The sequence below is a fragment of the Ictidomys tridecemlineatus genome, chromosome 9 (genome assembly GCF_052094955.1).
Source record: "Ictidomys tridecemlineatus isolate mIctTri1 chromosome 9, mIctTri1.hap1, whole genome shotgun sequence".
Classification (NCBI taxonomy): Eukaryota; Metazoa; Chordata; class Mammalia; order Rodentia; family Sciuridae; genus Ictidomys; species Ictidomys tridecemlineatus.
The window spans coordinates 2,766,419-2,791,270 of NC_135485.1; the positions used below are offsets into that span (position 1 = coordinate 2,766,419).

A 24,852-nucleotide genomic window follows, 5' to 3' on the forward strand; every position below is an offset into this window, starting at 1 on the left:
GGGCCGCTCTCTCCCACTTGGATCCCAGGGATGTGGGAACCATTAGCCCTCGGCCCCTCAGGTGGCCAGCACGAGACCGGCTGCCCGGGCGGCTCACCCCAGACGCCTTTCAGCGTCAGACAGAGAAGAAACGCAGCCCACGGAGACACACTGCAGACCCTCCCGGGCTTCAGAGAGCACCAGCCTGGGCCTCGACCCCACCCCAAGATGGAGGTCTTCAAACGCAGGCGTCTGCAGGCGGCCAGCACATGTGGGCGCAAGATGGCCCCTGTGAGGGGCTGCGGTGCCAGAGCCCCTCCCCACAGGAGCAGCTGGCCCTCGGGGGCCTCGGGAGGGGCCGGCAGGAGACCCAGAGGAAGAGGTGCCTGGCGGGGCCTCAGCCCTACAGGGAGGACCTGGCCCCAGACTGTGCCCAGCCTGGCTTCCTTGACCACTGTGGCCCCAGGTTTGGGGCAGTGACCCACCCTGTGGCCAACCCTGCACAGCTGTCTCAGAAGGGTGTGCCAGCCCCACAGGTCCCACAAGGTGGGTTCTGGGGGACGAGGGAAGCCAGCGTCTTTTCTAACTCTGAGGCCTCTCCACAAGGAGGACCAGGACCCATGGCTTCAAGGTGGGGTCCCGACCCGGGGGCTGCTAACGAAACTCCACCTGTCCCCTCAGTGCAGCCCTTGGCGGCTGCCCTGTGGGCACATGGGCCCTGTGGTCAGATGCCAAACTCGAAGCTCAGGCTCGAGAGGTCTTGGGTGGGCTGTTGTCCCTTTGAGCTTGGCTGCTTGTCCTTGTCTGCTATAAAGGGGGAGGTCCCGGGGGGTTACAGGAGTTTGTGCGTGTATGCCTGTGTGTGCCTGTGTGTGCGGGTGTGCATATGCGTGTATATGTGTGTGCGTGTGTGTATGTGCATGTGTGCGCGTGTGCATGTTCATGCGTGTGCCATGTGCGTGTGTGCATGTGCAAGTCAGTGCATGTGAGTGTCCCTGGCTGCGCCCATTTGGGAGCCCTGGCACCTTCAGCCTTGACCTTGGCTCCTGATCACTGCTCTCCATAAGAGGAACCAGGACTCTTCCCTGGAGAACCACTGGCCTCAGCTCTGGGACAGGGCAGACCATGGGAAATAGTCACCAGGGAGGGTCACATGGACTCAGGGGCGCCCCTGCCCAGAGGGGGGGATTACAACCCATTGACACCCCGGGCGGGGCCCCTGCGGTACACCCCAGTGCCTGGGGCAGTCTAGGCGCGTGCCAGGTGGCCCAGCTGTGGTGTGCTGCCCCACGACACGCTTGTACTCACAGAGAGGAAGAAGGGGGACTTTATAGTGCAGATGTCACCTGATCCCATGACCAGAGCCCGTGTCACCAGTGAAGGGACACATCACAGCCGTGAGCCACACAGCCAGGTGCAGGGAGAGTCAACACGGGGTCCATCCTGGTTTTCCTGCCAGAGGGGAAGCTCTCCCAAAGCTGACGCCAGCTCCGAGCCCGTGGTGAGCCCTCTGCTCAGGAACTGGAGCGTCTGGGTGGATTCCGGCACGGCTGGGCCGAGCGACAGCGTGAGGCCGTGCAACTTGGACAGGAATTTGGCCGTGCATTTAAAAGCGTATCTACTGTAACATCGGGCCCGCTGCGGCGGTGCTTCTCAGAACAACCCCACGTGCCACTGCTGCTGGGGTGGGCGCTGCGCTCGGCTCGGCCACCAACGCCTCTTCAGTGCTTGAGCTCCCAGCCGGCAGACCAGGGACCTGGGTCTCTCTGAGTCCTCAGTCGCTTTAATTTGCCATCTCTGGGGCAGCCTCCGCTCTGAGGGCCAGGGTTGAAGTCACACCAGCCCAGGCTGGCCCTGGCCGAGCTGCCCAGTGGGCCCAAGGACCTGCCCTGGCAGTCATGGAGCCACAGAGCAGCTAAATGAGAAGGTGCAGGTGGGTCTGCCACGCCTGTGCCTGGCAATAGTGAACCCCAGGGCCCCCGAGGCCCAGGCCTGACCCAGGCCCCTCCCTGGAGTTTGGACAGTTCCCCTCTCCTCCCTTGGCTCTCCAGCCCTAGAAGAGGCGCCTTCTGTGGTGTCTCGGGGCCCCTTTGCCTTCCCCATCGTTCAGCCATGCCGTTCTTCAGGTGGAGCTCTCTGCTAACACGCTGGGCGGGGGGCGGCTCCCCTGAGTGGACCTGCCTGGACACAGCAGTGAGGACAGGGCCTCTGGGGGCCTGAGGTCAGGAAGGGCCAGTGGGCCTCACTGCAGGCGGCACCGCTCCCCAGGTATGGGGTGGTCCCCACGTGGGGCCTCCCGCTGCCTGCGGTGAGCAGCAGGACTGACCCTGACCGACATGCCGTGAAACACCTGGGGACCCAGGCTGTGGAGGGGCCTTGAAGTGAGGGTTTAGGTCAGTGCCGAGGGCCACCCCTGAGTCCTTTGGGCACTTCCTGCTCCAGCGGTAAGGCCCCTGGAAGCTGCGGCCTGGAGAAGCAGTTCAGAGTGCTGTCACGGCACCCAGCAGGGAGGAACCCCTGTCCCTGGCACGGGGGGACCCTGCAGGGCCTGTCACTGGACAGGTGTGGGCTCAGCTTCGGCACAGAATTTTGTTAGGCCCTTGGTCACCATGAAGCTCGGCCTGACCACTGTGGGGCTGAGGCTCAGCACCGGCGGGAGCTGTGTCCAGGAGAGATGCGGCCACGGGAAGGGACTCCTCTGAAGTCGGGGGGGGGGGGAGGACCAGCTCTTACGTCAGACTGGCCTTCCTGTGCCCTCTTCTCTGGAGGAAAGAGACAGGTGAGATTTTCCAGAGAAAATGCTTTCAGCAAAAGCTAACAGCTTCTCCACCCACCGGGATGTGCAGTGTGGCCACGCCAGCCCAGCCCCGGACCCCCCGGCTGGTCTCACTGAGACGGAACACCTGCTCTGGAGCCACTGTGGCTTGGTCCACTCGGGCGTGGACAGCAGCCCAGAAGAGCTGGGCCCCGTTCCAGCGAAGGTGGAAAATGCTCAGGTCCTTTGAGAAAGGAAAGTCAACGGGGAGCAGGGCCCCGCGGGGGTCCGAGGGGAGCAGACCCGACCCTGGGTCCACAGTCACTCTGCCTCGGAGACCGTGCAGTGGGCTGAGCGGCTCCTCACTGTGCCGACAGGGCACAGGACCCCACCCTGAGCACAGGGCTCGGGGGTGGGGGGCAGAAAGCCTACAGTCTGGAGGTGCCTTCTCTCCGGGGTCCCACGATTCACAGCCCGGGGTGTGAAGAACACATTTTAAAGTATTTTTAAATGATGGTGCGCAGAACTCAGAGGTCTCCTTCCGCTCCCCAGCAGAATCCAGGCAGCGAATGTGTTGGCCGACGGTGCCTTTCCGCAGGGAGCCGGTCCCTCCACCCAGAGGTACTTTCTCTTAGCACCATTATCACGTTTCCAGACGGCAGGAATTTATGGGTGTTTGCTGGAGAAAATATGCTGGCCCTGAATGTGGAGCCAAACCTGCTCTGACAACAATCTGGATGTTATTTTTCTGGGTCTCCTCCCACGTCAGATCAGCAGATGCAAACCAGAGAGCTCCTAAGGGTGCTGCAAGCTCCAGGGCTGGAGGGATGGGGTGGGGGTTCCGTCTTTTAAACTGTCTTTGGCCCCCTGAGGTCTTGGCCTCCTTCCCCAGACGTCAACCTGCTGGCCTCAGAGTCCCCAGCCAACTTCCCAAGTGACCTTCTCCAGCCTTGCCCAGCCCTCCACAGGATGGGCCCTCATCATCCCCACCCGCCTCCCTGCTCAGAGGTCTTCAGGGCACAGGGTCAGTCAGCATGGCCACCTGAGCCTGCTCTGGCCTCTGGCTGGTGGCAGGGGAGCAGGGCACTCCTGCCAACGGCCATGGTGGGACAGAGCAGGGTCAGCTGATTGGGCCCAAGGAGGCCAGAGACTCTCCTCACAGATGTGTGAGCTCTCTGGGGTGCTGGAGAGGGTAGAGAGGGGTTGACACCCCCTGCAAGAGATGGGAACACTGGGGCAAAGGCTTGGAGGTGCGGGTCAGGTGGCCCAGCTACAGACCTGCAGGGACACAGCGGGCAGGAGTAGGGACAGGGAGAGGGAGGGGTTGGTGCCAGATTAAGGAACCTGCATGTTTGTGGGGCGGCTGCAGCAAAGCACTGCACTTCTCTGGGGCTCAGCCAAGTTGGCTGCCCCGTGAGCGAGTGACACAGTGCCACTCAGGAAGGGTCCTAGCCCCTTGCCCACTGCCAGATTCTCAGAAAACAGCCTGAGAGCTGGCCAACCACAGCCTCCCCATCAAGGGTCACAGAGGGGAGGAGAGGAGGAGGCAGGGCGGGAGGAAGGAGGGCGGAGAAGGGCGGAGGGTGCTCTGCTTTTTGCAGAAAACATAATCCTCTGGGAAGTCACCGCCTGAGCCTCCAAAGCCCGGGCCACACTTTTAGGTGAATTATCCCCAAACATTCCCCGTGAACGCTGGACTCCTGAGGGGGCCACCCCTGGAGGTCCCAGGGCACGTCCCTTTCCACGTGGGACGGAGTGTTTCCGGCCTGGGCTGGGCTCCCAGCTCTGAGATGCTGCTCCCACACTGTTCCCATCCTTGGTCCCTCCAAGTGACTCACAGCTTTTGATGTGCTTTTCCTGAGATTGAAGCTGGTTGGTGTTGATGTGTTTTTCCCGGACTTCTTTCTATTTAAACCTGCTGACCTTCGGAGCCCACCCCTGCATAATGCAAGAGTTCTTGAAGAGAAATCAATCAAAGCTTGACGAAAATGGATTTGCATTCACATTTTCTGAGATAGGCGTTTCTTTAAAAGGCTCTGTGTTTAATCACTGTGCGAGTGTGTGTGTGTGTGTGTGTGTGTGTGTGTGTGTGTGTGTGTATGCGCACTCTTGTGGGTGCAGAAGCTGGGTGGCAGAGGATACTTGGTGTCTTGAATTCAAATTCCACCTCTTCCTGCTGCTGTGTGGCCACAGTGAGTTCCCCAACCTCTCTGGATCAGTGGCCTCTTCCCTGAACAGAGGTTGGCCTGCTGCTGCACCAGGACTTAGGAGAATTCAGTCACTGGAAAGCACAAGCTTAATCCCAACAACATCTCTTCTGGGCAGCCCACCCTGCTCCACCTCTGAGTGCCGAGTTGGGGCAGGACGTATGTCCAAGACACTGCCTGGAGGTCCCTCAGGACACTCCATCCCTTGAATTCACCAGGCACATGTCCCTGGGGTGGGGGCCATGTGCACCGTCTTGTCCAGGGCCCAGGCTCCTGCCCACAACCAGCATCTCCTGCCCACTGACCCCTGAAGCCAGACTTGGGGTGAACTTGGGCCTGGATGATGGCCAGCAGGGAGGCTGTTGGTGGCCAGGACAGGTGGAGGACCTGGCCACCCGTCAGCTCTGGCAAGAGCCATCAGAGGTGCCAGGGCGTCTGCTGGAGCCTTTCAGTACCCACACACTTGCAGTGCCCGGTCAGTGGGAGGGCACAGGCGTTGATGTGGGTTCTCAGGGAGGCCACCTGGCACCCTTCCTGGGAGGGGCTCAGATCCCTCTGGGCCGGCCTCAGCTCGTGGCTCCACTGCCTGCCCTGACCGGGGTTGAGAAGGGCCTCGGGGATCCCCCCTCACAGGCAGGGAGCTGGGCGCTGGTGCTCTGGCCACCACCCCTCCACCCCTCATCTTCCCAGGGCTGGCGTCATGCCTGCCTCCAGCCATGGAGGGAAGGTGGGGAGACCCTGCAGGGCAGGAGCAGCTCTGCCCAGGGGACTGCTGTCTGGTTCCCAGCCCTCACCCCACTGCACACCAGGAGGCCTTGAGGACAGCACTCCAGCTCCTGAAAACCACCCAGAGACAGCACTGCCAGGCTGGGCTCCGACCCCAGAGCACAGCCATGGGGCCAGGCCCCTCCCGCTGACCCCAGTCTCCCCACCTGCAGCCCCTGAGAATGGGGAGCCCTGCTGGGTGGAGCCATTCAGCTCCTCCAGGGGCCCTGGGGAAGGCCCGGCCTTTACCAAAGGGCTGCCTTGTACAGAGCCCCAGGACTGGGAATCCCAGAGAAGAGTGGCCTGAGCAGGGGCCCAGGTGGGACTCTGGCGGGTGAGGGGGCCCCGCCCATTTGCCCTGAAGTCACAGTACTTCTTAACTGTTCTTTTGAGCAAAGGACCCCATTTTCATTCTGCAGTGGGCCACACAGATCATGTCTAGTAAGGGCCAGGAGCTAGGCAGCCCAGGGAAGAGGGGCGGGGTGGGAGGACAGGGGTGGGGGGCTCAGTCTCCAGATGTCAAAGCCCACAGAGTCAAGGACACTGCTGAAGGTCGCTCATCCCCCCAGGTTTAACCAGGCCCAAGTCTGGTTAAACTTCTGAGTCTCCCAAGCTGCACAGGATGGGGAACAGGGAGGAGGGTCTCCTGCAGTCACCTGACCCCTGAGTCGCCCCTCTGCCGCATCCGACCCCTTGACAGCGCCTGCAGGGCTCGGGGTCACCGCCCGGCGAGAAGGTTAAGCAAGCAGTCGGCGCTGGAGGGGCGGGGCCTCGGGCTTTGGGGTGAGTCGGTGCCCCTGCCGGGCCTGGCGGGGGAGGGGAGATAATCCTCCCGAGCAGAAGCGCGGTCGGGAGGCTCGGATGGGCTTCCCGGCCGCGAGGCCCAGCGATGAGGAGGACCCGAGAAGCGAGAAGCGCAGCGCGGGATAGCAGGAGCGCAGGGCCTGGGCAGGCCGCGGTAAGACGGGCGTTGGCGGCGGACGCAGAGCAGAGCCCGGGAGGCGCGGGGCGAAGGCCCACAGTCCCATGCGGACCCCAGCCCCGGCATCCGCGCAGCCGCGGGGCAGCTGGCAGCTTGGCTTAGGGAACTCAAACGGGTGGGGAGGAGCAGCAGCCCTGGCCCACGGGCTGAGCTGGCGCCCAGGGTCAAGGCCGCGCCCACACCCTTTGGCTAAACAACTGGCACGGTGCCCTCCCCGCCATGTCCCAGGGGAGCGCAGGCTCAGCGAGGTGGCGTGCAGGCCATGTGGCTGGGTACATCTGCGCCCAAGGCTGGGTTCCCGACCCCAATGCGGAGGCAGCCTTCCCAGACTCCCCTCGGTCGGTCGCCTTTGTCACTCAGGGGTTCTAGGTTGTTATGGGCAGAAAGGTGTCGAGGGCCATTTTAAGGACGGTATTCTGCCTGAGTCCCGAGGGACAGGCGGGAGCACAGGCCTGCACCCGAAGCCCTGTTTCCTCACTGAGCGGCTGAGGCTCTGATGCAGGGAACTCAGGGAGGTCCTGGGCAGGGGGTGGGGGGTGGGGGGCGGAGGACCGGAGGGGAGCCCAGGAAAGGGGACACTCATTCTAGGGACAGGAAGTTTCAGGTTCTTGCTCAGGAAGGGCCTCAAAGGGCGTACCCAGCCCCGTGGTTGCCAGACGAGTCACTCCAGTGACTGGTTCTTAAGAACCGGGGTCAGGAACTGGAGGGAAGCGGGGCCCACGGCAGCTGCGGGGACCTCGAGGCCGGTAGCCTCTGGACAAAACTGCAACAAGAAGGGAGCACGTGCGCTGGGGCCAGGGGACAGGCGGAGAGCCGCTGGGTTTGCGAGACTCCCCATGCGGTGCCCTTCTAAACTCCTGATCCCCATTAGAGCCCGGGACTCTGTGCCCTGTCTGCTGGCTCCCGCTGGCGCCTGCTCTTTCTGGTCTGGGACCAGCCGCGGGGTGGGATGGGGAGCGGGTTTCCTGCCGACAGGCCCTAATTCCTGAGCGGGTGGCCCCGACCCAAGCGCTGGACGCTCAGACGCTTCCCGTCGCGGCTCGTGCCCGCACCTCTCCCGCTGTCGGTGCCTGTGTCCTCGCAGGTGCGCCGGGTCAGCAGTCGCCCGGCGCCACCAGCTAGCGCTCTGCTACAGGGATCGGAGGGAGGCGTTTCCTGGAGCCCAGCGGCTCACCTATTCCAGGAAGGGGAGGGAGGGCGCGGGCCGCGGTGGGTAGGCGCGGCCCTAAGTGTCCTCTGCTGGGGAGAACAAACCCAAGCTCCAAGAAACCAACAAAACAAAATAAAACCCGGGAAGGCAGCGCGGTGAGCCGGGCGGGACCCACGGACGAGCAGAGGAAGAGGCGAGGGTTTTCCGCCGGGAAAGCTCTGCGCGTGCAGAGGTCGGCGCGTTCCTCCTCCGCGGTCGTGGAGATTCCGCGGCGGGAGCGGGCGGGCCTGCTCCGTCTACCTCTGGGCGCTGCGCGCACTCGGCGCCTGGAGCTCTCCCCGCCCCCGCCCTCCGCGGGCTGGGGAGGGCTGGGTGCGCAGTCCCGCTGGTGAGGATGCGACGAGTCCCCTGAAAGAGCTGCACCGTTGTCCTCCCTGGCCCTTCAGCACCGGGCCCGCCTTCCGTAGGCGACCCTTGCGGTGTACCCGAGCCTCTGGCACATCCTCAGAGCCTCAGTCTCCGCCCGGGTAAAAGGGTCTAAGAGGGCCACCTGAGCGCAAGTGGCCCACAGTGTAGGTGCCCTTGGAGCCTGTCGAAGTCCCAGACCAAAACAAACACCCCAACTGGCAGCTTTGCGACAGGTCTTTTGTTCGCTAACCCCGCCCCCCCAGGCCAGCGCTGCGGGAACAGCTACAATGGGAGGAAGCCGCCCACTGCGCCCAAATGGGGAGCTGGAAGAAGGACCCTGAGCGGAGAGAAGAGGGCAGGACAGAGCTCCCAATGGTGTTGAGGGTCCCCTCCCACCACCCTTCCTCCACCCACCTCACCGTCTTTTTTCTTGCAAAGCAGGGCAGGGATTTCTTGGCTCCCCCAGTCCGGCCTTTGAGCCTTTCCAGAGGCTTCCAGTTTTGGGCACACACCCGTCAAGGTCGGCTCTGCCTTACAAAGTGCATTTGCCAGCCTGGATACCTCCCTTCAGTCAGCCAACCTTTAGTGAGCATCTGCTAAGTGCTGTGGGCGTTTCAGGTCCCAGTGAGTCACCTGGGATGTTCAGATGTGGGGTGAGGCAGGCAATAAACACATCAGCCATCTGTGTTTGCAGAGGGGTCTCAGAAAAGGCCATGCTTGAATTGGATCCGAGTGACACTGTGATTTGAAGAGAATGGGCATCAGTCAGTTCTGATGTGAGCGTAGACAGTGCCCAGAGGACATGGGGTTGGAAAGACAGCACTGCTGGGACGAGCAGACAGTGGGTACTGCCACCCCAGCAATGGGAAAGAGCAGGTCCCTGTGGGTGCCGGGGTCAGGAGATGAACCCAGACCTGGCCTGGCTCAGGGAGTGCAAGCCCTCCAGCAGAGTGGGGGTCCTCCTGAGGCTGCTCCCCCCACACTCCCCACATGCTTGGAAGGTTTCTGAGATGCCAGCAAGTCTGAGCCTGCACCTGGGCATGTTCATGCCCTGAGTTGACCACAGGCTCACTGAGGTTGGTGTGGGCAGGGTAAGTTGGTCCTGAGTGGGAGGGATCATTATCGTGCCCATTCTTCAGACGAGGAGATGTTACACAGAAAAGCAAAACCAAGCTGAGTCCAGGTCTAACTTAAATGGTTGCTGGCTCTTAAGGCATAGATCAGCAAAACAGGCTGAACACAGTGGAAGGAGGTGCATTGCACTGGGGGATGAGCAGCAAGAGCCAGCGACCATTTAAGCTGCCTAATCCAGCGGACAACTCAACTCGACATGGGGAGACTGAGCCCCACCTGGGGGAAGGATTTACCCAGAGTTGCCCAAGTCAGGCTGAGCAAGCCCCTGCTGCCTGGACACAGCGAGGGGCATGAGGGGCACAGGACCTCCCAGCTCTGCAGGGTGCAGCCTTCTCCACTCTCCAGGGAGCACAGTAGGGCAGCCACATCCAGGAGAGTGGAGCCTGCAGAGAGCACCTGCAGGGTTCTGCCCCTGCTGGGACAGCTGTCAGATTTGCTCCCTGTTGGGGGTCACTGCTGCAGGTAATTAGGTGCAGGTCAGCACTGTGACCCAGCACTACAGCCTCTTTAAATGAAGACAGTTTGAGTCTCCTAAGTAGAGACAGTCCTCCCACTCCCAGTTCCCCACCCTGTGGGCTGTTCCCTGTGGTTGTCCCTCTGGCCTTCTCTAATAAAATGAGGCCAGCATAGCACCTGGGGAGGGGTCTTGGTGGTCCTGCCTCTCCCATCTGTGCACTTGTAGAGACCTAGCAGGAAGGTGCAGCCTTGGTTAGAGTTGGCTAGAACTCGTCTTAGGGTACTCAGTGGGCAGTAGTTGCAGCTGGGGCGCCACCTCTTCCTGACACAGCATGGGGTTAGGGTAGGATGGGGGTGGGAGTGGGGGTGGGGGACTAGCACCAGTCTTTGAGTGAGACCTGGACTCAGTGCGGTTTTGCTTTTCTGTGTAACATCTGCACACTCTTCTGCCTGGTGTGCAGCGAAAGCCCTCAGTCAACCAGACTGAGGGAAGCAGCAGTGGGTGTGGGGGCCCCACCTACCAGACCCAACCCAACAGGATTCAAGGACAGCGGAGCCCAAGGATGCTAGAGGCTCTGGGTCCTGCTGGGTGGGGGCTGCCACCTACCTTCCTGATCCCCTGTGCTCTGAATAGAGTCCTGGGCATCCTGGAGCAATGGGAAGTGTCCGCCTGAGAAGCGAGGGGTCCCGAGATACTGGGAAGGCAGAAGCAGAAAGATTCGTAGAAGCCTGAGGAATGCAGGTAGTCCCACCAGGGTGGGATGGAGTGTGGGCGCTGGGGAGAGGTGCTGCTAGCCTCAGGGAGTGGGACGCAGTCCCTGCTGGCTTGGAGTATTGGTTCCTTCCTTCCTTTCCCCACCCGTCTGCTGCACGCCTCTCCTGCACTGGGGAATGAAAACCCCCCCGCAAGAAAGGGCAGTACCCGAGCTCCATTCTGGAACCTGCCAGGACCCCTCCTCAAGGCGCAGATCCCACCGCACAGCAGGAGAGGCCAGTTTGCAGCCTGGGAGGCCCCACCTGCTCTCTGGGCTGTGCCATGCATGGGCTGTCAGTACCTGAGGCTCCGCTGGTGGGGCAAAAGGACCTGTGCTGGGAATATGGGAGCTGACTGTCCCCACCCCTGACTCAGTCCCATCTGTTTGCTGGCTTTGAGTATTCAGTGTCAGCCTGGCCAGGACATGGCGTAGGAAGGGATCCTGGCATGATGGCAGGGGGCAGGGGTGCTGGCTGTCCTGCAGTGTACCTGGCCTGGCGCTTTGGGTTCCTGGGACTGGTGGAGGCCAGGTGCCTCTCCTGTGTGGGGACCATTCAGAGTCCCCAGCTGTCATCCCTCCCTCCCCCTGGGATTCTGAAGAAGCAGCTGGCCTCCCACACCTGGAGCCTCCAGTTGGGATGAGCAGCAGGAGTGGAGGTGCCCGGCAGGGGGTCAGACCCCAGCATGCTGTGCTGGGGGTGTGGTGGATCCAAACCCTGGCTGACACCCCACCTCTGCCAAGGACTGGCATGCCCTGGGCATCACCCTGGTCCCTGTTATTATGTTCTCTCTTTTTTTCATTGAGAAAACTAAGGGGTTAATAAGCCACAGGCTTCCAGAGCTTGGGTGTGGCATTGGAAGACCAGGGACCCTGGAGCAGGATCCACCTGCAGCAGGTGGCTGTTGGTAGACCTGAAGCACCTGTCTGTTTTTAAGGACAGACCCACGTGCAGGCAGGAGGCAGGGCCATGTTGCTTTCAGAGACCCTCAGTTGGGGACATGATGGCTTGGGGCGGGCGTGGCAGTGGCCCTGCATGGGATGACTGTGAAGCAGGAAGGGCTCTCCTGGCACACTCCTGAAGGACTGACCCTGGGGATTCCTGCCCCACTGGGATGGAGCAGAGAAAGAGTCTCCGTCCCCTTCCACAGGGCATCAGGCTGGGGGCAGTGCTGCAGGTCCCCAATCTGAGCGCCTTCCCCGTCTTGAAATCACACTCTCTGTGGACCCTGGAGGGGTTGTCCCAAGCAGGAGTTCTTCATCCCTGGCTGCCCGTCGGGCGCTGGCCACCTTCCCTTCCCCCTCCCTGACCACAGTGTCTCCCTCTGGCAGTAGAGGGACGCTGTGGGGCTGAAGTTTGAGCCACCCCTGCACTCCTCTAGCTCAGCCTGGCCAACTGCCCTTGCAACCAGGTAGCACCCCTACCCAGACGCAGACTCTGGGTTCCGGAGGCTGGTGTTCCTGGTGAATTGGGTTAGTCAGCTAACCTCTGCTGGTTTCTTGTTTCAAGAAAAGGATTAAATGGAAAACTGAGCTAATTTCTGGCTGACATGTCACCACAAGGTGATCAGGTTTGCCTCCTGCTGGCCAAGAAATGGGGCAAGTCAAGCCTCCTGGCTGAGGGATTCTTGTGGCCCCTGGACTTGAGTGCCGGCCCCAGGCGGCCATGGTAGCATCCTCTGATGGGTCTACCTTGGCTCATGGAGATCGGGAGGCCTCTTCCGCACGGTGCAGCATCAGGAAGCATGAGCCCCCAGGAGACACCGGGTCAGGTCCCCTCCCCTCCTGCTTCTCCCTGGAGCCACCATTTCTTTGCAGTTGATTATGAAGACTGAACACCTCCCATCCTGTCTTCTGGACTCCTGGGCTCTCCTGGGTCCAGGACAAGGCCTCCCCTGATTGAGTGACTGAATGAAGCGAATGTGCCTCTCCAGGCCTGAGCTGAGGATGGGGGTACACCAGGCCCCGCGTCCGTGGGGATGGAAGCCCAGGTGGGGCAGGGTGCAGACGGCCAGGGACGGTGCTGGCAGACACTGGCCTGCCTGGCTGCCCACCAGAAGGCTCAGGTTCCCTGTCCCGGGATCCAGGGCTCCTGTACCTGTATGGAATTCCCAGGAGACAGTCTCATGAGCACCTGGGAAGGAGGAGGAGACATTTCTGAGCCTCACTTCAGTTCTGCCCCATGGAAGGCCCCAGAGACTCTGTTTTTCCATTCCTGTGTGTCCTGGAAGGGGTAGGGCTGGCGGTGCCGAGCAGTCTGAAGAGGGCATTTCCACGTCTATGCGGACCCAGGCGGGATCCCGTTATCAAGTCCGTTCCACTAACTTCCTGAAGGTGGCGCCCTTGGGTCAGGCCGCTGCTTCAGCCCCCCTCTGGCTTTGGTTTTTAAAGACCTCTGAGTACATTTGTCTGAGCTGCATGCTTCCACTGTGCCAAGGCAGCCAGAGGGTTCCAGAAAGCTGGAGCATCAGCAGACAGTTGGCCAGGACAGTTCAGGCCCAGCCCGTCAATGTTCAAGAAGCTGTTTTGTGTTAGCAGGTCCTCTCTTGGCTCCAACAAGGTAAGGCAGGGTGATTTGGATCCTGTTTGTGGACCCATTTATTCAAAGGCTTTTGTTTTGTTATTTTGTGCTGGGAGTTGAACCTGGGGCCTCATGCATGCTAGGCAAGGACTCTGCTACTGAGCTATAGCCCCAGCCCTTCTTAAATTTTTATTTCAAAACAAGGTCTTAAATAAGTTTCCCAAGCTGGCCTTGAACTTGCGATCATCCTGCCTCAGCCTCTTAAGTAACTGGGATTATAGGTGTGTGCCACCATGCCAGGCTCAAGAGTTATTTTATTCTATGGTACCAGGGATTGAACTCAGGGACACTCAACCACTGAGCTACTTCCCCAGCCCTATTTTGTATTTTATTTAGGGACAAGGTCTCACTGAGTTCCTTAGTGCCTCGAGTTGCTGAGGTTGGCTGTGAACTCTCAATCCTCCTGCCTCAGCCTCCCGAGCTGCTGGGATTATAAGTGTGTGCCACTGCACCTGGCTCAAGAGTTATTTCAAAGCTGCATCTGTCTCCGTCTCGGTCTCCATGCTGGGTGTCCCTCCAGCACTGCACTGAGAATCAGACCCCCTTGCAAACTGCATCCTGTGTGCTCACCTTCATTTCCAGAAGAGACAGCAGGTTGCCGCTCCTCGCCAACCCTGGCCTCGTCACCCACTTTGGGGTGCTCAGAGTAGGCCAAGTTGTGAAATGAAACCTGCTCATTCCACACGCATCCTAATACATGATCCCCACAGGCGCTGGCGCTGAGTGCAGTCAGAGACCAGCTGTTGGTCAGCGCCGGTCTCTGGGCTGGTGGCCTTAGAGTTATGCCTGTGTACAGGGCTCTATATGCAGAGAGGCCTCTGCCTGAGCTGTGCAGGCAGAACAGGGCCTTGAGAGCAAGCCCGCCCCGCTGCTCAGACACAGCATTCAGAAAGGAGTGCCTGCCCTCTCTAGTGTTGCAGGTTTTGGGTTTTCTGTGGAGTCAGGTGTGCGGGTGGTGGGTTGATGGTACCAGTGTGCTCAGCTATCCAGCTGCTAAGGGTCCCTCCTCTCCTCTCCCTGCCAGGGCCTGCAGCTGAGCTCCAGGGAATCTCTGGGCAGCCTGAGAAGTGGGCAGAAGAAAGGACAATGTGTCCCCCTTCCCATGCCCTGGATCCCCCAATAGGGCTGAGAGCAGGTCCCCAGGCTACAGGAATCCTGGACTGAAGTTCAGTCCTCCCCTCCCCTGAGCCTCCTGTGGGGCTTGTGGGAGAAGTCCAGCTGTGCCAGGGCTCCCTGGCAGTGACTGTGAGGCAGTGCTTCCCCGAAGGGCGACGTGCAGGAGGGCTCTGCACGGGGCCATTATTCTGGACCCTCCTTTTGAACTAATTTGCCAGGAAGGCTAGCATTCTAGTTGTGGCTCAGAATCCTGCTTCCTACAGTCACTGGGGTGGTCTGCCCCGGCCCACAGAGAAAACGGCTGGTGGTTCCACCAGAGTGCAGGCCCTGGGCCCCGACACTGCGGAAAGCCGGCCAGCACCTGGAGCTGAGCATGTCTGTTTGTCCAGGATACACCTTAGACTGGGTGGTTCTAAGTGGTAGAAATTTACTTCTCATAGTCTGGAGGCTGGGAGTCCGGTGCTGGCAGGTTCTGTGTCTGGTAAGGGCTGGTCTGCTTCCAAGAAGGTGCCCTGTTGCTGCACCCTCACCTGGAAGAAGGGCCAGAGGGGCCAGAAATGCCCCCCAGAGCCCTGTTATAGGGCACTAATCCCATCCCTGCCCGCTGAGCCCTGGGTCATCTAGAGGCCCCACCTCTTCTTACTGTTGCATTGGGGATGACTGTTTCAGTGGGGGTTTTAGAGAGACAAACATTGTAACCATGGCAGTGGCCCCAGAGATATCAGGTCCTGGTCACTTTATACTGAAAAAGGTGCAGTGTGGTTGTCAAGGAGTTTGAGATATCCTGGTGGCCCTTAGTGCAACCATGGTGTACTCCTAAGTGGAGCAGGGAGATCTGCTGGAACGGGGAAGGACGGCCACACGGAGGTGGAGGTGGAGGTGGAGTCAAGCTGGGGGGCAGGAGGGAGCATCCCTGGAGCCAGACTGGGGGCCAAGGCACAGCTGTGCTCCATGGTGACAGCCTTGTGGGCCTGCAGTGGCTGAGGCAGACAGTGGGCTGTTGAGAGAAGCACAATGAAGCAAAAGAGAAGAGGAAGAGGAGGTCAAGGCAGGGGCGGGAAGGAGAAAGGGGGGGAGAAGCAGCAGCAGTAGGCTTGACCCTGGCAGGCTCCCGTAGCCCTCTGCCCCCCCCCCCAGCAGCCCCACACAGCACAGGCTCTCTCCATAGAACACAAGTACCAGCTCTTCAGCAAACAGTGATGAGCCTCCTTGTTCATGCACAAAAATGGAAACATGTGGCGCATCCTTTCCCCACAAATCGACGCATCCACTGAAGGGTCTGGGGCTGAGCCGGAGAGCAGAGCTCCTGTGGCCTGTGGGTGAGGCCGTGGGCACAGCGTGCCGTGCTTGGGTCTGGGCAGGTCTGCACAGGATCAGATGAGCGTGGGAAAGGGCAGCGTGTGGAGATGCCTGGGTTGGCAGCATGGGGCTCTGAGGGCACACGATAGCAGGGTTCTGATGGGCAGATGACAAGAGGCACATGACCCCCCTGGGGACTTGTGGGTAGGGTGGGCAGAGTCTCTCTGTGGGGAGGCCATGTGGATGTGGGGTGGTACGTCATGTGAGGGGAGTGAGGCTAGGCGGGTGTCATGGGCCTGAGCAGGTGTGGACAGTGTCTGGTGTGGGGTGGGTGGGAAGGTGCGTAGGTATCTGTGCACCCATGGGGCTGTGGTGCCAGTGTGGGTGGGCACATGGTGTAAGGCTGTGGCAGGGTCTCTGTGTGTAGGAGTGCGGGGACATGGGGACGTGGGGGCACATGGGTGCCCAGGCAGTGTCTGCTGAGAGGCCAGGGAGGGAGCATCCCAGAATGTCAGCGGGTCTCAGGTGGGGGCTCAGGTGGCAGGTTCCAGATGGCCAGCACTCACCTGGCTCTGGATCCACATGCACCGGTCTCCTCTCATGTTGAGTGGGTGCAATTTATATCTTATATATGTGTGTAATATGTATTCAGATGCATTTCCAAGTGGCCAGCACGGCCAGGGCTTGGTTGGCAGGCACCCTCTGATGGCACCATGGTCCTGGCTGATCTGGGCACCCATGAATTCTTCTGTTGAATGTGGGAACTGAGGCTTGGTATGGTCAAATGGCAACTGCCAAGGGTGAGCGGGCTGCTGCCCAGGAAAGGCCTGATTGCCACCTCCAGGAGGTGAGAGGTCAGCTCATGGTGGCCTGGGGTCGGGGTACACAAGCCAATATAGTCACTTGGTGGGTCCTACATCTGGCCATCTGCTGGGGTTCTGACTTCTTGGGTGGCTCCTGGCCTGCCCACCCTTCAGCACTGGCCACCTGCCCAACCCTCCCTCCTGTGCACACTTGAGCCCAGGAGAACCCTTGGCCCCCTACCCCACACTCTATGAGCACAGAGAGATGGCCTCAGTGTGCCCTCTGGTTCTCTTAAGGACCAGACTCTTTCAGTGATCTCCCAGGAATTGCTTTGGTGACTTTGAAATTTTCCATTTCATTTTTTCTTGCACCTGGTACAAAACTTGAAGTCCACAAGCCCAGGCCCAGTAGACGGTGGCAGATCCTCCCACCCTGGGCCCTGGCACCCAGTCAGCTCCTGGAGGGTCACCCACATCCACCACACTGTGCTAGTGTCTGGGGCTGCTGTGACACCGTGCTACTCCTGAGGAGGCTTCAGGACAGAAGCCAGCTTTCTCCCACTCTTCTGGAGGTCAAGAGCCCCAGATCAAAGAGTGGCCTGGCTGGGCGCCAGCAGGTCTCAGAAAAGGCCTGCTCCAGGGTGCTCTCCAGCCTGGGGCTTCCTTGGCCTGTGCCGTATAGCAGTTTTTTGTTGCTGGGACCCAAATGCCTGACCAAAATAACTTGGAGAAGGAAATGCTTATTTTAGATTCATGGTTTCAGAAGTAGAGATTCGGTCCACGTTTAGCAGAGTCCACTGCTCTGGGCCCAAGATGAGGCAGAACATCATGGCTTAAAGGTCTGGCGGGGGAGAGCAGCTGGGCTCATGGCAGCCAGGAAGAGGGAGAAAGGGAACCAAGGACCAGCTGCAATCCCCAGGGCACGTCCCCAGTGACCTACTTCCTCTAGCCACACCCCACCTGTCTACAGTTGCCACCAGTAATGCATTCAAATTACTAATCCATCCAATGGATTAATCCACTGATGAGGTTCCAGCATTCATGAGCCAACCTTCTCACCTTTGTACACTGCTATGTTGCCTACCACACAAGCTCTCTGGGGACAACCTCCCCAGGACTTCTCCCTCTCTATGCGTCTGTGTCTAGTTTTTCTTTTTCTTTTTTTTTTTAATTTTTAATATTTTATTTTTTAGTTCTTGGCGGACACAACATCTTTGTTTGTATGTGGTGCTGAGGATCGAACCCGGGCCACACGCATGCCAGGTGAGCTCGCTACCGCTTGAGCCACATCCCCAGCCCCTGTGTCTAGTTTTTCTATGGGACACCCTGCTCAGTGTGGTCTCACCTTTACTAGTTACATCAGCAAGAAACCCACCTCCAAATAAGGCCGCATTCAGAGGCACTGGGGTTAGGACTTGGAAATGTGCATCTGAGCAGGGGATTACACCCACAAGAGACATACACAGCAACCGTTAAGAGTTCATCTAGATGTGCACCTACATGCATGGATATGCCTGTTTACAAATGACCCCTTAACTCAGTCCTGGCCCTTGGTGCCTGTCTTCCCACAGATCCTCAGCCCCGTATCAAGGGCTCTGCATGCTGCATCCTGGGTCCAGGTTGTGACCACATGGAGATGGATCACTCCATATGTGTCCAGCCCCCTTCCTCCTTGTTTGCTTGCAGGGTGTTTCAGTTTTCAGAATTACAGACCCTGCCACAGCGGGTGCCCAGTGGTATCACCAGGTGCTCTGGATTCTTGGGGGTTGTGTGGGCATTCACCAGAAGCCCCCGGTAAAAGGCTGCCTGCAGCCAGGGCTGGAAGTGGCTGCTAATTCCATGGAAGGGGAGAGACCTACTCTGGCGTCTCTTGTTCCCACCCCCACCTGGCCCTGGCCAGCCCCTCCCAACCCACCCAAAGGGCAACTAAGCCTAGAGAATTCCCCAGACCTAACGACAGACACCTATGCCCAGCAGGCTTCGGGGACCTGAGCAGGAGCCCCACCAACATGCCCTTCATGCACTGCAAGACCGAGGGGGCTGGGAGAGCTATCCAGGCTAGCGGGGCTCCTGGGCTGGCTAGCTTCAGTTTCTAGAATCTTCCTCTGGACCTCAGGAAAGGCTCCCTGCAACATGGTCACCAGCCCTTTGTTCCAGTCTCTTTTCTCCAACCCCACGTCACTTCCAATCAGGGTCACAGGCAGCCTGAGCTGGTCTGAAGGTCCCCAGTGGTTCGGAAAACAAATCTGTGCTCCATTGTGGAATCCGAACCTGCTCCCACCTCGAGGTGCTCTTCACATTAAAACCATATGTCCCGCACCCAGTCTTAAAGTGACCGAAACTGTGAGAATCTTCATGGGGGGGGGGGAGGTGGGTGGAACACCGGCAGGGCCCCTGGGCTTGGAAGGCAGAGCCAGAGGTTCCAGGAGGAAGCCAAGAGCCAGGCTTTGTAGCACACTTTAAAATTGTCAAAAGAGCATCTGCTGGTTCAAGGAATGCTTTCCTTAGAACAGGAGGAGTCTCTCCAGCTCCACAGCCTCCAGCCCAACAAGCCTTCCTATGTCCATTTCCAGAGAAGGAAGTCATGTTTGGAGTCTAACTCTGGCTGTTGACAGGGCTGGGACCCAAATTTACTCATTTCTACCTTTTTATGACAATGTCTCCAAGAAAAACTGCCAAACCAGCGGGACGGCGAGGTTTCCAACAGAATTGCCCCCTGAGAAGGGTGTCCTCAAAGTCACATCTAGCAGCCTCTCCTGATCCTGCCCGGGACTGTCAACTGTGTGGAGGAGAGGAAACCCAAACACTGGACAGTGGGCAGGCAGGTGCCCTAAGCCAGGGCAGCAACTTGCTGATGGAGGGAGGATCCAGGTAGGGAGTATGGCTGTTCCCGGGCCATTCTTTCAACTTTTTGTTACTTACTTACTTTCTGTGGTGTGAGGGGTTGAATCCAGGAGCGCTCCACCCTAGCCGCATCCCCACTCTTTTTTAAGATCCCTCCAGTACCCCGAGGGTACTTTTTAAGTTTTAAAGTTTTCAAAATAAACTGTTGGGAGAGACCGACCTGCAGACCATCCCTGGTAAGGTCCACATTTGCTGAGCAACGTTCACCGATCAGGTGAGCGCCTGTCCCAAGCAGGGACCTGGAAACAGCCACCGAGCCTGGGGCAGAGCGAGCACAGCAAGAGCCCAGTCTGTCGCCTCTCAGCGGAGCGCAGGGCTTTGGGGAGGGCGGGGGGCGGTGGCGCAGCCCGAGGTCCCTGCGTCCGCCTCGCGCGTCCTCGTTTGGGTAGGTGGGGAGGCCCTTCCTTCCCCCGCGCTGGCAGGGAAGAGTCCGGGCCTGCGGGACCGGGTCGCGGGATGCGCACACGCAGCTGCGCCCAAGGGCCTCGAGGACGCGCCACAGCCCCTGCAGCCCCGTCGCTCGGCTCGGACACCGAGGAGCTGGGGCGGGAGGGCCGGGCCGCCTGGTCCAGAGAGCTGCAGGGCCGGGCCGCCTGGTCCAGAGAGCTGCAGGGCCGGGCACGCGAGGACCAGGGCGCGTGGCTCTCGGTCCCTTCCCCACGCCCCGGTCCTGCCCCTCCTCCCCCAGTCACCGGCTCCCGGGTCCCTCCCCCATCTCCTCCTGGCCTTTCCCTCCCTTCTCCCCCCTCGCGTCCCTCCTCTTCCCCTCTTCTAGCCCAACCCTCTTCTCCTCCCTCCCCCTCGCTCCTCTCCTCCCTCCCGCTCCCTCTTCCTCCCTCCCCCTCGCTCCTCTTCTCCCTCGCCCTCCCTCCTCCTCCCTCCTCTCCTCCCGACAGCCTCCGGGCGGCCCAGTGAACTCCGGGAAGCCCACTTAACACATTATGAAAATGATCTCCTTTTTCCAGTTTTAAGGGAGACTTTCACAAGGAGGGAAGTGGTTAGACCCTCAAAAGGCAGCCAAAGTAATTTTCAAATGTTTGGTCTTTTTCAAGGCAGATGCTTTTAATATATACCAAAGACCTGTCCCCAGCATGGTGTCCCCTCAGTCTCTTTCCCACTGCACAGCTGAGGACACTGAGGTTTCCTGGGCCCCAGGGAGGACAGGAGCCCTGGTGGCCAGGCTCTGCCAAGGGCAGTTTGTGCTGGTTGTGACCTAAGGGAGAGGCTGTGGCAGTCCACAAGAACCACCCACTGGCTGCTGCCAGGGCCTGGGCCGGGGTAGTCGGGGAGGCTGCCTGGGATGGCTGCAGGGCCATGGTGGTGCCTTCTCCCTGTGCAGCCAGCGCGCCAGCTTGCTGTTTCCAGATCCGGCTGTGGCTCTGTGCTGGCTGGACGGCTAACTCTGGACCAGACCTAAGCACCTCATTTTGGATGTCCTGGCTTCCTATCCACCCTGCAGATTCTGTGACTTTCGATGACTCTGCCAAAACCTAGCTTTGATCTTGTCACTTCCCTAGCTCCACAAGCTTCAGTGGCTCCCCCTGCTCTGCAGATTCAGAATCTACTCTTTACCGTGACTCCTGGTCCCACAGGAACCTGATCCTCAGCCTACCAACTCCTCAATTGCCCTCGGCCCTGCAGCTCCTTCACCCGGTCATCGAGCAGAGAATCACTTCAAACACCCAGGATTCCCTTTTTCTGCATCACCGTGTCACACGTGTGACAGTCAGAAGAGCTGGGGAACATGGGAGGAAATGGAAACAGGCACAGCTATTGTGAAGAAAAATTCTGAAGAACAATTCTGGAGTGCTCAGGGAGGTTGCCTCTGCCTAGACCGGCACCTAGGATCTCCACCCTTCACATCACCTCCAGAAAGTCTCTCAGCCCATCAAGAAGATGGAACGGTCTGCTCATTCCAGTGTGTCGGCAAGAGTGGTGCAGAAACAGCCTGGGCTCCCCCAGAGGGAAGCAGCATGGACTCAGCAGGTATGTTTTCCTGAGGGACCACAAAGTACTTCTCATATGGTCGGACAAAGGTGACTTCAGCCTTCTTCCTACTGGAGCAGGGGCCTCTGTCCCCTCCCCTTGCACGTGGATGGAAGCTGTGACGGCTCTAATCAATAGAGTGTGGTGGAGTAACGATCGCATTCCCAGGCTAGATTCCGCCCGCTCCCCTGTCTCTGTCCCCTCTTTTCCCGGGAACCCAGTCCCATGGAGAGGCCCCTGTAGGGGTCTCTCACAGCAGCACCAGCCCCAGATAAACAAGCAGATGTGCTGTAGATGAGCCCCATGTGCTACCACACACTTCAAGATTCCCAACTGGGGCCCAGACTTCATGAACTGGAGATGAGCCATCGTGATCCAGAGGGGCTCCGAGCACTCTCACAAACGGCTGTTTTGCTGTTTGGGGGATTGTGTACGCAGCTGTACTAAACAGCATGTGAATTCTGGATTAGTACACAGCACTTACAAAAAGGAACAGAGGAGACAATGCCGTAACCCACTGCTCTGAGGCTGGAGCAAGGATCACAAGTTCAAGGCTAGCCTGGGCAACTTAGTGAAGCTGTCTTTAAATAAATAAATAAATAATAACTAGAAAGGGTTGGGGATGCAGTTCAGTAGCAAAGCACTTGCCCAGCATTCCTGAGTCCCTGGGTTCCATCCCTAGCACCTGGGGGCAGTGTGTTCCTGCAAGGATCAACATAGATCTATCAACATAGGTACATCGCACACATACACAGCAGGTTCGGCACCCTCAGATTCCACCAATCACAGATCAGAAAATATTCAAAAGATGGGCTTGATTCCCAACACTGCAAAATATATTCATATATATATATATATATATATATATATATATATATATATATATATATATATATATATATATATACACACACACACACACACATATATGAAAACTTGCACTGAACAGGTAGACTGTCTTCTTGTCATGATTCCCAAATAAAGTACAACAGCTTTTTACATTGTATCTGGTATCACAAGGCTTTAGCTATGACTTAAACTACACAGAGGTTTGCATAGGTCTGATACAAATACAGCTCCACTGTATATCAGGGACTTGAGAATCCTCACAGTTTGGTATGATACGGGAAGCGGGGTCCTGGAATCCCCACTAGGGGGTCAACTAGATCTTTTAATGAGAAGTAGAAGCATATAATGTTGTATTGTTTTTATAAATTAATATATAAAAGCAGGCATTTGGGACAGCAGGGAATGAGGTAAAGAGAAACAAGATTGGGATGAGGGATGAAAGAAACAAAAATAAAATCTAAATTGTAAAATTGTTCTGAAAAAAAAAGTTTATTAAAAAGAAAAAAAAGGGGCTGGGGATGTGGCTCAAGTGGTAGCGCGCTCGCCTAGCATGCGTGCGGCCCGGGTTCGATCCTCAGCAGTACCATGTTGTGTCCGCCGAGAACAAAGAAAAAATAAATAAATGTTAAAAATTCTCTCTCTCTGTCCCCCTCTCTCTCTCACTCTCTCTTTAAAAAAAAAAAAGAAAAAAAAAACAAGTTTGGCCGCCTGTAGTTTGGGATTCGGATCTGTGTGCTTGGGATCATTCCCACGACCCATTGCTCAGATTTATGGGGCATCTTGGCTAGGAGCCCCTGCGCTGGGCACTGGGTCACAGTGGTGAGGAGGACACTGCTGAAGGCAGAGCTCTCCAACAGAGAGGACTCTGGGCTCCCTGCAGGGTCTGCTGGAGAGCCTAAGGCTCCCAACGGACAGCGCAGCAGAGATGCCAGGAAGGGCAGAAGAGGACTGAGAAGCCACAGACATGGCGGCCACTGTCCGTGAGGAAGGATGGTTGTGGCCTGGGGGGGTTTTGGAGCTGGGGCAGTTCCCCAATTCACAAATTCTGTCTAGTACCTACTGGGCAAGGGAACCTTGGGTCCTGGCTCTGGGAAAGCCAGAGGTCCCAGCTGAGAGAGGCAGCTTCACAGAGTGTCTCTGGAACCTGGTCCCGACTGTCGCTGAGCTGAGAACCACTGGACACCCCAACCTGCCACATCCAAACGCCCGAAGCCCGGAAGGCAGCAATGCTGGTTCACCGCCTCTGCCCACAGTACAACCCCGAACCCTCCGCTCACCCGGACGTTGGAGTGCCCACTCGGCCCCAGGAGCCCAGGACCAGCAACTGGCACCAGCACCGGTTGGGCCAGCTTTCGCGTCCCTAACTGCCTCCCGCCCACTCTCCAGTTCCAGCGCTGTGTCCTAGGCTTCGTCTTAGCCGTCTTAACGCGGGCTGCCAGAGTGGATAGTCTAGAGCTGTGGTGTGTCAGCTGCCGCCAGGTGTCCCCCGTAGGGGTCGGGTTGCACTTTCGCCACCAGTCACCAAGGGCCGACGCCAGTGGCCAGCAGCACTCTCCAGGCTCACCGCGCGTATAGCCTGGCACCGCAGCCCCGCACGTCCGCCCTGCAGTCTCTGCTCTCATGCGCGCCCCGCAGAAGCGGTAGGAGGACAGTGGTGGCCGCCTGGCGCCTGGCAGCCTCCACTCCCACGCCTCGCAATGCCGGCGGCGCTGGATGCAGGTTTTCAGGTTCCTGATCTAGGGCCACAAGTCCCAGAGAAGAGGGACTTTGAATCCAGGCTCTGAGGAAGCCCCCTCAGAGGGGGCTTGAGGAGGACTCGCCCGCATCCTGAAGGTGCTCCAAGAAGGGGAAACCAGGGCTCAGTCCTTGCAGGTTTGAGGTTGGACGGAGAGGAAACGTGAGGAGGCGCCGCTGAGGTGGACCTGGCAACCTGCATGTATCGGTGATTATCGAAATGGCGCCCTTCCTGCAGCGGTGGCCCTGTTACTCGGGGACACTCTCTGGCTTCAGTCGCCCCGTTTGTCCAAACTCCCAGAGCTTGTGTTCTCCTCCTCCTCCAAACGAATTTGGGTGACCCTTTATTCCCTGGGCTCAGCCCCTCTGGCTGGGGCACCTGCAGTCCTTGTGTCTCTGACCCTGGACACCCCAGGGATCAGGACTTAGGAGACCTCAGCTCTTTGCTAAACACCCAACTTTGACTCGGGTTCTCAACTATGAAATGGGGTAGAAACCCATCAACGTGGTTGTCTCAACCCACCCAGTCCCTGATTTGATTCTTTTTGCCCCACTTGGGGAAGAAGATAGGTTGAACATCTGCTGCAGAGAAGTCCACTTCCTGCCCTAGGTTGTGCAGCCACTGGGCACCAGAAGTCCTTTACCACTGCCTCCAGAAGGCGCGCCCAAGAGGTGCACCCAGGAGAACTGTGCTTTGTCTGCCACCATTGCAGGCCCAGCCCTCAGGATCCCACTGTCTGGGCCTCTGGACCCGCCCAGCATCCTATCCTGCTGCTCTGCTGCCAAGCTGGACTCGGACATCCATGCAGGGTGAGCTCTATGCCTGGAGCGTCAACTGGGGGAGTCTCTTCTCGCGTCAGTATTTCCCTCCGGAAAATGTGGTGATGCTCACTTCACGATGGTTTGGAAAATTAAGCGAGGGGGCACGTTCCTGTTTTGGATACAGGTTGCGGGCAGTCACCAGCGGGCGGCTGGATGCATCTCTTGGCTGC

General features: G+C 58.7%; 1 long non-coding RNA gene across 1 annotated transcript in view; it reads right to left on the reverse strand.

Moving 5' to 3' along the window:
- Positions 1–8,469: 8,469 nt before the first annotated feature.
- Positions 8,470–24,852, reverse strand: part of LOC144366581 (uncharacterized) — a 28,353-nt gene continuing 11,970 nt past the window's right edge. The window contains exons 2-3 of the long non-coding RNA XR_013425647.1: positions 10,444–10,531; positions 8,470–8,984 (exon numbers count right to left, since the gene is read on the reverse strand). This is a non-coding gene — a long non-coding RNA (uncharacterized LOC144366581). The remainder of the gene's footprint in view (positions 8,985–10,443; positions 10,532–24,852) is intronic.